We start from the raw sequence: 16,162 nt of genomic DNA, 5'->3' as shown, positions 1-16,162 counted from the left end.
GATTTTGCTGAGGAAGGGACCATTGCTGGGGTGGGGTCAGGTGAGGTGAGACCTTTGCTGAGGGGAATAAAGAGAAGAGACTTTAGCTAGGGAAGTGGGGGGAGGAGAGATCTTTGCTGAGGAGTGATGTGAAATGTTTGGCAGAAGAAGGCTTCCAAAAGAGAGTTTACAATCTGTCTTTAAGCTCCCTGCCTGACAACTTAATGGCTTGTAGTGAATGCCAGGTACAGACACAGCAGTAAATGTCCAGATGCGTGTCTTCTAGAGAAGGTCCTTCTGCAGTCAGACTTTGCTCTCAAGTCTGTGGCCCTCCTCCTCCAGCACCCTCTCAAGACTACTCCATTATCTATTAGGACATTACCGGGAAGCCAGACTTATGAAGGCATCCCAACCCACACCAGGGAAAACAGGATTCATTCCCCAATAGCACTAGGCTGAGCCCCAACATGTCAGCCCTTACATTCCAAGCCACGGAGAAGCCTCTTGACACAGCTTGGACCCTTGTCAGATGCCTCCTGGGCCTTCCTTGCAAGCTGGCATCCCAGTTACCCTCCCTCCATCCAGGGCCCTATACCTCATCTCTCAGTGCTTAACCCCTTTAACACAATCTCTTAGCCAGTGGATCCAGAGATTCACTTGGTAGGAATCACCTGGGCTCCAGGTAAGAGCAGAGGGATTGTGGGACTGACAGAGACAGCCAATAGGAAGGACTTGCTCTCCTCCTTGTCATTCTTACTGTTGTTCTCTGGGCATTCTTACAAAACAACATTGAGACTTCTAACTAGCAAATGGAACAGCTAGAGGCACCCTGAGAAGGTAACCATTTTTGGTCCAATGTCTCTGGCCTGTTCCTGGACTTGTGCTGTGGTAGGCTCTGAGCCAATGAGTTACCTATTTTTGATAGCATCTTAGCTGAAAGGGATCTTTAAGATAATTTAGTTTTTCCTTATTTTACAGATAAGGAAACTGAGGCTCAGAGAGATTAGGTGATTTACTACACTTCTATTTGCAGAGTGGGTATGTAAGTCAAGGATTCCAGAACCAGCGTTTCTTTGATAGCAGTAAATGGCCTCTCTTTCTCTTCCGTCTCCAGCTGAATCTCTTTCTACCTAAGCAGCTCAAATAAGCAGATAAGGCTTTTCTTGCCTTGAATGCTTCCACTGGATGCTTGGATTCCCAAAATAGGTACAACTAAGGCCAGGCCAAGACCAATGTGCAAAGAGATGACAGCTTTGGGGAGAAAGCTGTGAGTCTGGAACTCATAACCCCAGACATCCTGTAAACTGTGATGGAAGGATAAACATCCCAGGAGGCTGTAAGGCAGGATGTGCTGGGTGAGCCGGCGCCACTGGCCTGCTCTGGGGAGCAGACTGTTTATTCCCTGTCAGCCTTGGGGCTCCCTCTAACTCCCAGGAAACCAATCTGAATGGGAGTCAGAGCTCTGGGGAGGCCCAAGTCAGGGAGGAAGGGTTTCCCCAAGCCAATTGAACTCATTGCCATCCTTGGACAAGTTACTTCCCTTGGCTAACTTCTTATTCATACCTCTGTAAAATTAAGAGTCCTACTAAGTGATCTGTGAGGTCCCTTCCAACTTTAAAATCCTGATTCCAAAATCCCATCCAGTCACCCACCAGAAAGCATAGGCCTACCCCGAGTCATCTTGTCCTTTGCCCTGCTACCATACACATAATACCCACCCTCCCAGTTTCTCTCCCCCCACCCCCTACCAATTTCCACCACTTACCCTGGGAACAATAATCAAATAAATACTCCCATTGCTGCTGGACATTAGACAATCTTTTGGTTCTATTTGCAGTCCTTGGGATGGACCTAGAGTCTAGGTCCTAGCCCCAAACCATTTTTTCCTAGCCACTATTTTCCTTTATTTGCTGTTCTCATCCCTCCCCTACACCCAATTATAATGCAATCTTCTTAACGACAAGGATTCTTCTGAATTTGTATTCCCAGCATCTAGCACAGTACATGACTTAATAAATGTCTTAAGCTCAAGTGTCTAATACTTTTTTCTGTTCATAATAACAACAATGATAATAACTTACATTACTTTAGAATTTGACAATTTATGAAATACTTTTCTCAAAACAATTTCATGAGGTCAGAAGGACAAATATCATTCCCATATCATAGATTAGGAAGCTAATTCTTGGGTAGACTGACATGACTTCCTCAAGGTTCACAGTTAGTGAACATCAAGAGTTAGGATTTGAATTCACACATCTTGATGCTAACTCTTTTGTGCACCTCCATGTTTCTTCTCTTTGGGATGCTCTGAGATGATTTCTTCTGAGAGTGGAGAGCATTACCCAGGTGTTGCTTGGTGCTATGTACTGCCCCTTTTTCAATTGGAGAAATGAAATCACAAATCAAAATATGTCCTAATGAATCAGGGCAGTGGTGACACAGGAATATATCTATCCTTACTTATTCTCTAAAACAGATGCAGGGGACCTAGAAGAAATCTGGCTTTCCTACAGTCCAGATGAAAAATCAAGGGGGAGGGGGGAAGGGTCTTAGTCAACTAAGAATTTAGTACAGCCAACAGTGCAGTATGGCAGCTACAAGAACTAAAGCTGTCTTAGGCTAAAGTAATCGTTTTTGGTTCCATCATTCATTCAACAAGTGGTCATTAAGTTAAATTCATTTCAACAAATATTTATTAAATAACTACTAAGTGCAGAGCATTGTGCTAAGTGATACAAATTTCAAATAAGGTATAGCCCCAGAGCTTTTCCCAAGATCGAGAAAGTGTATTGTTCCCTGGGCATCAGAAAAGGCTTTCTGGAGGAGATGACATTTGACTTGGGTTTTTAAAAACAGGTAGGGGAGCAGCTAGGTGGTGCAGTGGATAGAGCACAGGCCCTGGAATCAGGTGGACCTGAGTTCAAATCTGGCCTCAGACACTTACTAGCTGTGTGACCTAGGCAAGTCCCTTAATCCCAATTGCCTCCCATAAAATAAACTAAAAAACAGGAATTCGGGGGGGGGGGGGATTTCCTTTTTTTTATTTGGGGGGAGGGGGGCATTTAGGGAAGAGATATTCCAAGCAATAAAAGTAAGAATGCATAGTTAAGGAGGGCATGTGGGGATGGGGAGGGTAACAAGCAGTGTAATTAAACTGAAAGGTAACATATTTACAGGGAAATAATGTGAAATAATCTATAGAGAGAAACTGGGTAACATAGTGGATACAGAAATGACCTCAGAATAAGGGATACTCTGGTTCAAGTCCAGACTTTGTCATGAGTGAGTCATTTAACCCTCATTGCCCCCAGGCAGGTGGATGTTTCTCAATGGGAAACTTCATACACTGATGAAACTCCATATCCAATCCAAAAAGAAATAAGGCTATAAAGATAGATTTGGAACTACCAATTTTTCAGGGTTGGGGAACCTGTGGCCTCAAGGCCCCATGTGGCCTTCTAGGTCCTTGGATGAGACCTTTTGACTGAGTCCACGTTTTACAGAACAAATCCTTTTATTAAGGGGATTTGTTATATAAAGTTTGGATTCAGTCAAAGGGCCACACTTGAGGACATAGAGGGTCACATGTAACCTTGAGGCCAAAGGTTCTCCACCCCTGTAACCAATGAATGGCCTTAAGTACCATGTAAGGGAAATAGAACTTTACTTAGAAGATAGTAGAAAGCCATCAAAGTTATCTCCACAGAGCAGTGACATGATGAGATCAATGCAAAAAGATCAATCTGGAAATGGTATGAAGGTTGGACTAAATAAGGGAGACCAAAGGTAGGAAGACTTTTTAGGAGGTAGCAGGTAATAATAGAGGTCTCGATGATGATAGTGATGATTTTAATAGAGAGTTAGGATCATAGTTTTAGATTTAGAGCTGGAAAGTACTTCAGAGATAATCTAAATCCTTTCATTTTATAGATGATGGAAATGAGGCCTAGATAAGTTAGTTGACTTGCCCAACCTCATATAGCTGGACCAGTATTCATACCCAAGTTCTGTAAAAGAAATGAAAGTAAGTAACTGATCAGTGAATAAAGAAGAGAGAAGAATCAAAGCTAACATGAAAGTTTCAAAATTGGAAGATTAAGTGAATGGTCCTCCCTTGGATAGAAATAGTGAAGTCAGGAAAAAGAAAATGTCTTGAAATTTTGAGTTTGCAGTGCTGATGAAAGAAAACTTGTAGACAACTAGAAATTCAGGTATAAAGATTAGAGAGACAATGGGCTGAAGATACAAGTTTGAGCGTCTTTTGTACGGAGTTCATAGTCAAAGCTTAGGAATGAAGGAAATTGTCAAGGGACAGAGTATAAAGATAGAAGTGAGGAAGACTGAGGACTGAATCTTGGGTTTAAGAACCTAGTCAGTCAACAATCATTTATTAAGCATTTACTATGTTCCCGGAATGCAGCTAAAGGCTGGAAATACAAAGGGAAGCGAAAGACCAGTCCCTGTCCTCAAGGAGATCACCTACTAATATACATGCAAGATAAATACAGGATAAATTTGATGTAATCTCAGAGAAGGCACAAGCGATATGAGGACCAGCAAAGACTTATTGCAAAAGGTTGGATTTTAATTGAGACTTGAATAAAATCAGGGAATCCAGGAGTCAGAGACAAGGAAAGAGAATTTCAGGGGTGGGGGCCAGTCAGCAAAAATACATTGAGTCATTCCCCAATTGATAAATGGTCAAAGCATATGAACAGGTAGTTTTCAGAGGAAGAAATCAAAGCTATCAATAGTCATAAAAATGCTCTAAATCACTAATAAATCAAGAAATTAAAATTAAAACAACTCTGACATACCACCTCACACTTACCAGATTAACTAACATGACAGAAATGGAAAATGACAAATGTTGGAGAGGCTATGGAAAAATAGGGGCATTATTGCATTGTTGATAGAGAGAGAATAATTTGGAATTATGCTCAAATAACTATAAAATTCTGCATAGTCTTTAACCAAGCCATACCACTACTAAGTTTGTATCCCAAACAAAACAAACAAAAAGGAAAAGGACCCATATGTACAAAAATATTTACAGCAGTTATTCTTGTAGTGGCAAAGAATCAGAAACTGGGGGAATACCTATCAATTGGGGAATGGTTAAACAAGTTATGCTATATGATTACGATGGAATACTACAATACTATTAAAAAATGAAGAAGGGTGTGGTTTCAGAAAACTGGGAAAACTTATATGAACTGATGCAAAGTGAAGTGAGCAGAACCAAGAGAACAATCTACATAGTAACAGCAATATTGTAAAGATAATCAACTGTGAAAGACCTACATACTCAGCTTAATATGATCAATGATCCAACACAACTCCAAAATACTCATCCCTTCAAAATCATTCTACATTCACTCCCTTTCTTTAGTCTCGTTACCAACATCATTTCAACTTGTCACTTTGATACCACAAGATTTTGCTTCTTTGATAAATCATTGGCCTCATTTCATCCAATGGTTCCTTCCCTGAAACCTGTAAGTATGACCAGAGTTCCCACTTCCCTTTACCTTGCCATTCCCTCAAGCTATTGTCTATATCTGCCCCCCCCTTCATAGCAAAATTCCTAGAAAAATATTTCTACACTTCTAACCTCCGTTTCCTCACTTGTCATTTTCTTTAACATTTCTTTAATTCTAAATCCTATTACCCTATTCATATTGGAGGAAGAGTTTGAAGATTTAGTGGAGTTAGCTGAAAATAGGTCTAGCTGGGCAAAGCCAAGATGGCAGAATAACTAAAGCATTGTAGCTCAGCTCTCCCGATATTCCCTTTCAAACAACTTTAAAATCAGACCTAAATTGAATTCTGGAGTGGCACCGCAAACAAAAGATTGGGGTGAGACATTTTTTTCCAGCCCAAGACAACTTACAAAGTCAGAAGAAGTGGTCTGTGACACTTACGGGACCTGGAAGTGGCAACAGCAACAGCTTCGGAAATTCTCAGCCCAAAGACGTTAAAGGGATTGAACAAATGATCAGAAAGACATCGTAGGGGACGCCTGTGCTAGCACAGGGTGACGGACCAGCAGCTGTTTGGCAATTCTGTTGCCTAAGTGTAGTTCCAGGTCACAGTTCCAGGGTAGAGAGGAGAGCTAGCATTTGCGGCTACAAGAGAGCAGCAGTCCTTCTTGGGTAAGGACCACAGCACAGACCAAGAGAGCAGTGACCATACTTCTCCCTAGATCACATGACCTTGGAAGTATTGGAAATGTGTTTTTCATGATTTCACATGTATAATTGATGATATCATCTTGCTTGCCTTTTCATTGGGTGAGAAAAAGAATTTGGAGCTCCTTTTAAAAAATTGAATGTTAAAATAAAGAAAATTATAAAAAGAAAAAAGTAGTAATCAAGAAATTAAGGCAATAAAAGAACTGGCTTGCTACAAAAAAAAAGAAAGGAAAGAAAAAAAAGAAAGAAAATAGGTCTAGTCACAGTGGAATAGGCTAAGAAAAGAGAAAAACCCATTCAGAATGCAGCTGAGGAAGAGTAGATTTGGTCTGAATAGGCCTAAGAATTGAAAAAGCAGTGGTAGGGATATGCAGTTCACATCTAAAACGATGAGAATAGATCAGGATGAGGAAATAGTATGATAGAAAATAATAATAGGAAATAGTATGATTTAAAAACAGTTCATGTTTCTGTAGTTCTTGCAAATTGACAATGTTTTTTCTGTGAGATAAGAGGTGCAATGATTATCTTAGCCATGGTTTCCACTCGGCTTTCTAAACAGGATTTTCTGAGACCAAGCCTGGAAAGAGCTGAGATACTCAGGTCCCCAGGACCATGTAACCTCTATCTTCTTCCAGCCATTTTCAGCATTCCTACCACCTGAGTGCTTCCACCCTTCTTTCTACCTCTTATTCTGAAAGCTATAAAAAGATCAACACCACCAAGGACTCTGAAAAGGGCACATCAGGGGATTGGCCTCATCATCTTTGTGATTTTCTGGGCCATTCCTCCCTTCTCTGAACATCACTCTCCTATATTTGTGGTCTCCCCATTAGAAAGTAACAATCCTGAAGAAAAATAACTATCTCTTGTACCCGTAGAGTTTAGCAAAATGTTTGGCCAGAGTAAGCACTTAAATGATTAAGCAATAAATGGTTTTCAGAGAAAGCAATAAATTATATTCATTATGAATGAGTTAACAGAATGAAGAGCTAGTAATTGGAAGAGTTGGAACCTGAATCAAGGTTCAAGTATCCTGATGCCAAGTCTGACTCACATGTAGTGGTATGCAGGCAGTTGAAACTTAAAGAATTGACAGGTCCTAAAGTCCTATAAGGAATGTTGGAATGTTGACATTTCAAAGTGTTTACATTCCCATCACTAAGCATCAGGATCACTTTGCCCAAAAGTAGATAATTCATAAATGATGAATAAATGAATGTAGAAATTCTGAAAATCAAAGGAGAATAGTTTTTGAAGAAATTTGTTTACTGGATTTTTCAATGGACTGATCATGTAGGAGAATTGTTAAGCAATTTGAAAAAATGGGGAGACAGAGCAACACAGAGAAAGAAAGGAAAACTGAATTATAACAAAATGAAAAATATTATTTCAAAATAAATGAAGAGAAAAAGTAAATTATTAGAAATAATTACATAAAATTATACACCACCAACTAAAAATGGAAATGGATTAATTTTTTGAAATATGTAAAATACTCAGATTGACAGATAAGCAAAAAATGTAAGCAAACCTAACCTGAAAAACACAAATTATTTAACAAACTATTAATGAATTCCAAAAGATTTTTGTTTAAAAAGACCCCACTGCAGGCCCCAGTGGATTTACAAGTGAATTCAAACATTCAAAGCATGATGGGGGCGGGGGTTGGGGACACTATAATCTATAAGCATAATAACAAAGCATAATAAACTTCCAAAAATACGTAATTTAAATATAAAATCCTCTATTTGGTATTCAAAGCCCACCTTACTCCCCAACATGAAGTCTTAAATCCAGCAATACTAACCTACTAGCTGTTCCATAAGCAAGTCACTCCATCTAGGCATTTCCTCTGACCGACCCCCATGCCCAGGATGTTCTCCCTCCCTCCTCATCTCTGCCTACTGGCTTCCCTGGCTTACTTTAAATCCCAACTAAAATCCCGCCTTCTACAGGAAGCCTTTACCAGCTCCTAATTCTATTGTCTCTCTCTCTTTGTTATTGTTCAGTTGTTTCAATCACATCTGGCTCTTTGTGACCCCATTGGGGATTTTCTTGACAAAGATACTAAAGTAGCTTGCATTTCCTTCTCTGAGTCATTTTATAGATGAGGAAACTGAGGCAAACAGGGTTAAGTGACTTACCTGGGGGTCACAGAGCTAGTGAGTGTCTGAGGCCATATTTGAACTCATGAAGATGAGTCTTCCTGTTTCCAGGCCTGGCATTCTATCTACCACACCACCAAACTGCCCAAAATGTTTATGTATTGACTGACTAAAGATTTCCTTTTTTTTTTAATTTAGAAGTGTATGGAAGCGGGTATCTTACACAAATGTGACTAGGGGAATAAGTCATAGCTAAACAAAGATGGAGAAATAGAAGGTAAAATGAGTAATTTGGATTTTATAAAATTGAAGCACTTTTGAATGGCCAAAATCAGCACTACTAGCATTAAAAGCTAGACAGTTAAAAAAAAAACTCTTTGTGGAAAATGTCTGTCATCAAATATTTGCCAGAAATGAATACAAACATATATAAGAACAAGGTAAGTGATCAAAGGTTACAAACAGGCAACTTTCAAAAGAGAAAATGTGAGCTCTGAATGATCATATGGTGAAAAGTCCTCCAGATTAAATATGAATTAAAACAACTCTGAGGTTTTACCTCTCACCTATCATACTGGCAAAAACGTAAAAAGACCAAAATGATCAAAGTTAGAATGGTTGTGGGAAAAATAGGTATGATTTCACTGTTGGTGAAACTATGAATTAGTCCAATCATTTTAAAAAACAATTTGAAATTATACTTTAAAAGTCATTAAACTGTATGTGTCCTTTTATCTATTGCTAAGGGATACATCCAAAATATGGGAAAAGGCTCCGTGTATACAAAAGCATTCATAACAGTATTTTTGTAATAATAAAGTACTGGAAGGGAAGTGGGTGCCCATAAATTCAGAAATAATTCGAGAAATTATGATTTCCTGAATGTCAGTGAATAAAATTGTACCATAAGAAATCATGTATAATTAAAAGAAGATTTGTTTGAACCAATAAAGAGCAAAATAAGCAGAACTAGGAGAACAATTTACCATATGATCAAAACAATATAAAGAAAACAACAATAAATAACTTCAATAATTTTGATCAATACAGTAATCACTGTTTATTGACTTCAGAGACCTTGATGTCCAGACATGTCTCCCATCTATCAGAAAAGAAATGGTGGTCAATAGATGTAAAACAAGATATGCCTTTTCAGACATGGCAACATGTTGATTTGGTTTGCTTGAATGTATTCATTTGTTACCAAGAAGATTTCTATTGGTGGGGTTGGGGTAGACATTGGGAAATGACAGTGATGATAGAAAAAAAGATTAGAACATCAATCAAAAATACTTGAGAATAGTGTTTGACACAGGGCAGAGAGATGGCAAGGTCTTGTATTTAGAGAAGAGAGATCTTCTGAAGAGAATGCTATTTCCCTAGAGGTATATGGCAATATATCCTAGGGGATGAGGCTAAAGAATTAATATAAAGAGGATGACAGGATTCAAAATTGGAAGAATTCCTATACATCATTTAGCCAAGACTCTTTATTTTGCGTGTGAAGTAGATTTGGGACCAGTTTGTGGATGCCTTGACTTCATAAAGGACAATGGACTTTATCCTCTAGAAAGTAGAGACCCAACCAAAGTTCGTTTTTGAGCACAGCAGTGACAACACCAGAATTGTATTTGATATGTGCAGGATATATTGGGAGGGAAGAGAAATAGAAGGCAATATTTCAAGGAAGAATTGATAAGGAAATGGACAAGAAAAGTCTGTAGTAGAGCATGTGAGAAAATTAACGTGACAAATATTTCCAAGGGAGACAGCTTGGTTCATAGGGTAGACAACAAGACTTGGAGTCAAATCTGGATTCAAATTCCAGTTCTATTACTTACAATTTGTGTGATGATGTACAAGTTCATATGAACTCTCCAAGCCTCAGTTTCCCTATTTACAAAATAAATAGGAAATAAGGTGACTTTTAAGGTCCTTTCCAGATCTGAGTCTGTGATCCTTTGAGATGATTTGGTGAAGGATGAAGGCAAAGACAACATAGGTTTTCACCCTGAGTGACAAGAATTGGACTGCTATTAACAGAAATAGGGAAATCAGGAGGAAAAGCTGGTTGGGAGGGTTCTGTTTGGGACAGAAATATAGTGCTCATGCTCTTTGACCCAGAAATACTAAAAAGAATATGCCCCAAGGAAGTCAAAGCAGAAAGGTCCCATATATTCCAAAATACCCATTGCAGGGCTTTTATGGTAGCTAAAAAGCAGAAACAACATGGGTGTCCATCAGTTAAGGCATGGCTAAATAAACTGCGCTATAAGAATGTGATGAAATATTACTGTTCTATAAGAAATAATGAATGTTATAAATTCAGAGAAACATGGGGATAATTTTATGATCTGATGCCAAGTGAAGTAATCAGAACCCCTACCAAAAAAATACACAAAACTACAATATAAGTGGAAGAGAATGATGTGTGTTTATAATGACCAAGCTTGGAGCTGTTGCTCATCAACCACTTACCAAAAACCCATGTAGGCATAGCACATTTTTAAAGTTTAATCTGTATTATTAACATTTTCTCCAACACTTTTTAAAATCTATACAATCAACCAAACAAGAAATCTAGCCCTGATTTGTGGTGTTTGCAGATTTCTGAGGTGTCAGTAGTCCCAATGAAAAAATTATCAGTCCTCACAAGCTGATTACAGGCACTCTTGCTTCCAGGTCAAAAACTAATTCCATGAATGGAGCCGTGGTGATCAAATATGGCATTTACCATCTCTGTGACCATGGACAAATCACCTAACTTCCCTGGGCCTCAGCTTCTTCATCTTAAAAATGAGTAGGGTTAGTGCCAATGGGCTTAAGTTGGGGACCTAGTCCCCAAACCACCTACCTACCCTTCTCCTGGTTGATTTCTCACCAACAGGTATGAATATGGAACTCTCAGAAGTGGCCGGTATGTGAGCTCCCAGGGCTGTGTGCCTAGGCAGAGTGGGCATGGAGCAGATGGGCAAGCCAGCCAGGCCTCCTTCCGTGTTTATATTACCCAGAGGCACTGGCCCGGAGGTTTTCCCTTTTTTGAGAATGGGGAGCTCACAGGCCTGTCTCACTCCCACCAAACAATGTTCCTTTCCAGGGAGCTTAAAATAGCTCCTTTTGGCCAGGACTCCAGAGAGAGCAGTGAGCAGGCATTTGTGCAAATATGGGCCTGGGCAAGGAGCCCCCAAGTGGAGCTGATCTACAGGGGGGCTGGTGGCAAGAATCCTTGGCCAGGAGCCTACCTCTGAACTCCTGCGTGCAGTGCTACCTTCTGACTCCCCAACCTGGTCACCTCTAGGCCTTCTGCCTGGGACTCAGATTTCTCCCCTCCCTCACCATTGTCCCCCTGCCCCTCATATTTAAAAAGCATTAGCTCTGCAGATACAAAGCCTGCCGCTAGCACTTATTTCTTGTGCGATGTTGGGCTAGTCACTAAACTTTTCCATGCTTTATTATCCTCATCTGGAAACAGAGAGTTGGACTAGATGGCCTCTGGACTCCCTTCCAGCTCCAAACTATGATCGCCCTGACATTGTTCTGTCCATCCGCACCCCCACTTTGTCCCCTCACTTCCTCACTCAGCTGGAACATGCCATCCTCTTTCCTTTCCCTTGCCTGTTCTCTGCTCCCACATCCACTCTGTCCCCCTCCTCCTCACCTTTGCTGTTTGCCCCATCCTCTCTGTGAATCAGTCTATCTATTTCCCACATTCTGGCCCTTTGCAGTCCCCTCTGACAATTTTTTCCCTCTTCTCCTTCCCCCTGTCACTTTCCATTCAGCACTGGCTATGGCCTTACCTTGGTCTCATGCCCCCAAAACTGCTGTCCCCACTTTCTCCCTCAGGCTTGTCTGTCCTCTTTCTCTCACCTTGCCCCTACCCTTCCTGCCCAATCCATCACGTCCTTGCTACCCTAGACTTTGTTTTTGTGCCTTCCTCTTAAATCATTCAGTCAGACTCTCCATATTCTGTTCCTTTGCCTCCTCACACAGCCACCTCTCTGACAAATTCTGTCCTTTCCCCCTCCACACAGAGGCTCCAAATCCCCTATCCCTGACTGCCCCACCCCCAAAACATGGCTGTTCCCCTCCTCCCTCCTGCTCATTCTACCCCCCCACATAGTTTTTAGGATGGTCTAAGGAGGTAGAAACTTCATTTCATCCCCCCACCAACCCACCTCCCCAGACCAAGGGTCTTAGTCCTTGTGATTTTCTCCTCCAAGACCTGCTCTGCCTTTTTCCAAGCACTAGGAGAGAGCTGAAGTCATCTGAGGATAACTTGTATGTGTGTACACAGGCATTGCAGCCAGGCTCACTCATTCCTGGGGTCACCGAGTTTAGAGTTGGAAGGAACCTTAGAGATAATCTAGCTTAATTTTACTTTACAAAAGAAGAAATTAAGGTCTGAGTAAAGGTAGCAACTTACCCAAGATAAGACACATAAAAAGCAGTAAAATTGCAGATCCATGTCCAAATACCTAATACAGGGCATTAAGGTCTGCAAAGCACTTTACAAATATTATTTCATTTGATCCTCGTAGCCACTATGAGAAGAAGGTGGTGTTATTATGCCCATTTAACAAATAAGAAACTGAGACAGGCAGAGCTTAAAGGTCACCCAGCAAGTAAGTGTCTGAGGCTTTCTGCAGACTCAGGCCTTCCTGACTCTAGGTCCAGCACTCCGTCCACTGTACCTCCAGCTGTCCCTTATAAAACAACTGCTTTGTTCAGAGTCCTAAGAAAGACACCGGGCCTCAAGCACAAATATACGGTGACTCTAGGACAGGACAGAGAATCAGCATTGAGTAGTCAAAAGCAATGGCCTGGCAGTGGGAAAACTTGAACTGAAATCCAAAGTCAGCTGTTTACCAGTTGTGCGGCCTCAGGAAGGTCATAGCTCTCAGGCTGAGTTTCTTTAGAGATGGCATTCATGTCACGCCTTAAGGGTTACAAAGCCCTTTTTACTAGTACTATCTCCGCAGACTATCCCAGTAACCTGGGAGGTAAGGCCTGAGGATACAAAATAAGACAAAAATACGACCGCTATCCCCAGGGAGCTTATACTCTAATGGGGAGGTAACATGCAAATGTGTATACCAGAACCATATCCTGTAGGTTCCCAGACTGGGTGATACTGCCCCTTAGGGGCTTCTGGAACAATGGGGGTGGTGGTAACCTTGGGTGCAATGGGGGGTATTGAATAAAAATAAGGGATGGAAGCATTAAAAAAAGAGAAGAAATATCTGAAGAACTGCTCCTTTGTGTTTCATCTGTTATGTAACAGAGTTAAAGCCATAGCGAACCTATTATTTTCCAAATAAACACACAAAATGCAACTTTTAACCAAGCAGTAGTCAAGTTCACAGACAGGTCTTAACAAGCAAGTGTCGGCAGGTGAGCGTGTCTACCCATTGTCGAGAAGTCCAACATGTTGGAGCGGCTAGGTGGCACAGTGAATAGAGCGCCAGCCCTGGAGTCAGGAGGACCTGAGTTCAAATCCGGCCTCAGACACTTAACACAAAAACTAGCCATGTGACCTTGGGCAAGTCACTTAACCCCAATTGCCCTCCAAAAAGCAAACAAATAAAAATTAAAAAAAAAGAAGTCCAACATGCACTGGCAGGAATATGTTCACGTAATGACTTGTTTACAATAAAATACTATATGGTTACATAATGCAATATTCTGTCATCAAAATTTCAATGCAGGAAAAAACCACAAATTTATAATAAATTATTAAATTAAAAATGTATCATTTTTAAAAAATATATATTTTATATTATTTTTTAAATGATTCAAATTTTAAAAAAATTAACAGGTTAAAGAAAGTAGATTTCCAGGGGGTTACTGAGTAATTTTTCTTTTTTTGAAAAGGGTAGGCCAAATAAGTTTGGTAGCCTCTGACATGGAAGATAATTTCAGAGGGAAGGAACTAGTAGCTGGGGAAGGAGGGCAATAGAAAAGCCCTCCTATAGAAATTGAAACTTGAGCTGAGTTTTAAAGGAAGTCAAGGAAGCTGAAGAAATCAGAAGTGATGAAGGAGAGCATTTCCAAGGCATGGGGGGAGAGCCAGCACAAAAGTACTGAGTCTGGAGATTGAAGATCCTGTGTGATCATCACAACAGATATGCCAGTAGGATTAAAGAGCAAATTGGAGTAAAGTATGAGATAACTGGGAAGGTACAATAAAAAGGGGGAAGAGGGGCAGGTTGTGAAGGGCTTTAAATGACAATTAGCGTGTATTAAGCACCTACTATGGGCTAGGTACTGTGCTAAGCACTTGGGATACAAAAAGAGGTGAAAGACAGTCTCTGTCCTCAAGGAGCTTACATTTATATCTGATGCTGGAGGCAAAAGGGAGCCATTAGAGGTTATTGGGGGAGGGAGGGGTGACATATTCAGATCTGCACTTTGGGGAGATCACTTTGTGCCGTAGATGATGGATTGGAGATTATAATACTTGGCTATTTATGCCATGGGAATATTGTGAGGTTTATTTGAAATAATGAATATAAAATATCATGTAAATATTTACCACTATTATTATTATTAAATATGCTAAGACAAACTATTCTACAATTTTGTTAAAAAAAGAAGAATCGATGCTGCCTATGAGGACCTCCATTGGAAGAGCCTTGCTTTTGAATTGAGGCCTTGAAGACTAGATAGACTCTCTAAAGGTGAACTGATGCAGCCTACGACAGCAGAAAACATCACAGTCTCTGGGATCGGAGGACCTCTCATTAAATTCTGCCTTTGAACTTACAACCCAGATGATCCTTGGCCAAATCCATGAACCTCCCTGGATCACATCCATAAAATGAGATTAGATTAGACAGTGTTGAAGGCCCCTTCCAGCTGCAGGCTCTGAACTTATGATTCTGAGTGTTGGGTTGGGAGGTGAGGGTGGGGGGCTGTGGAAGCAGACGTCCAGCAGCAGAAAATGAGGTCTGGAGTCAGGAATCTGACTTTATAGCATCGCCACCTGGTGGACAAATAAGGCCTCCCACCATCATCATCACCCTTCGGTCCCTGATTCTTCAACAGGCTGCTGATCTTATTCATTCAATCATTACTGATGGCTTCTGTGTTTGTTTAAGGACTTTGCAGAGAAGATAAAGCCGCATAAGACCTAGCTCCTGTTTGAGGGTGGTCCTTTAGTTTGTGGGTGTTGGTCAGTTGTGTCCAACTCTTTGTGACCCCATTTGGGGATTTCTTGGATATTGGAGTGATTTGACATTTCCTTCTCCAGCTCATTTTACAGATGAAGAAAGTGAGGCAAACAGGGTGAAGTGACTTCCCCAGGGTCACACAGCTAGGAAGTGTCTGAGGCCAGACTTGAACTCAGGAAGATAAGTCTTCCTTATTCCAAACCGAGTGTTCTCTCCACTTTGCCACCTAAATATCCCCCACCCCACCCCCACTGCTGTCCTTTAATAGAAGAGATAAGAAATAAACCCAGTCTCAGACTGAGAAGAGACATATCTGTAGTAATGGAAAAAATATCAAAACAGGGTCAGAAGATCAGGATTGGGGGCCAGGCTCTGTGATGAACTGGCCATGTAATCTGAGGCAAAGTCACATTGACTTTTCTAAAATGTGAATAGAGGTTTTGGGGGAGTAAAAGAGGAGTTAGATGACCTCTAGGCCTCCCCAGCTGGAACAAGATCGGGATAACAGGAAAGGTGACAACAAAGTGCCATTGGGCTCAAAGATGGGAGACGTCACTCCCAGAGATTCCTGGATGGGTAAACTTGAAGGCTGACTGACATCTCAGAGGATGCTGACTCTAGGACTGGACAGAACCCCAGGGGCTCTCTTGTCCTATCCACTCATTTTTCAGATGAGAAAACTAAGGCCCAAAGAGGGCCTTGGATTTAT

This window comes from Petaurus breviceps, unplaced genomic scaffold (assembly GCF_028583685.1).
Source record: "Petaurus breviceps papuanus isolate PSGF00001 unplaced genomic scaffold, PetGlider_PUasm1.0 551, whole genome shotgun sequence".
NCBI classification, from domain to species: domain Eukaryota; kingdom Metazoa; phylum Chordata; class Mammalia; order Diprotodontia; family Petauridae; genus Petaurus; species Petaurus breviceps.
The sequence above is the reverse complement of the archived record's forward strand: the minus strand, read 5'-3'. Positions refer to the sequence as shown.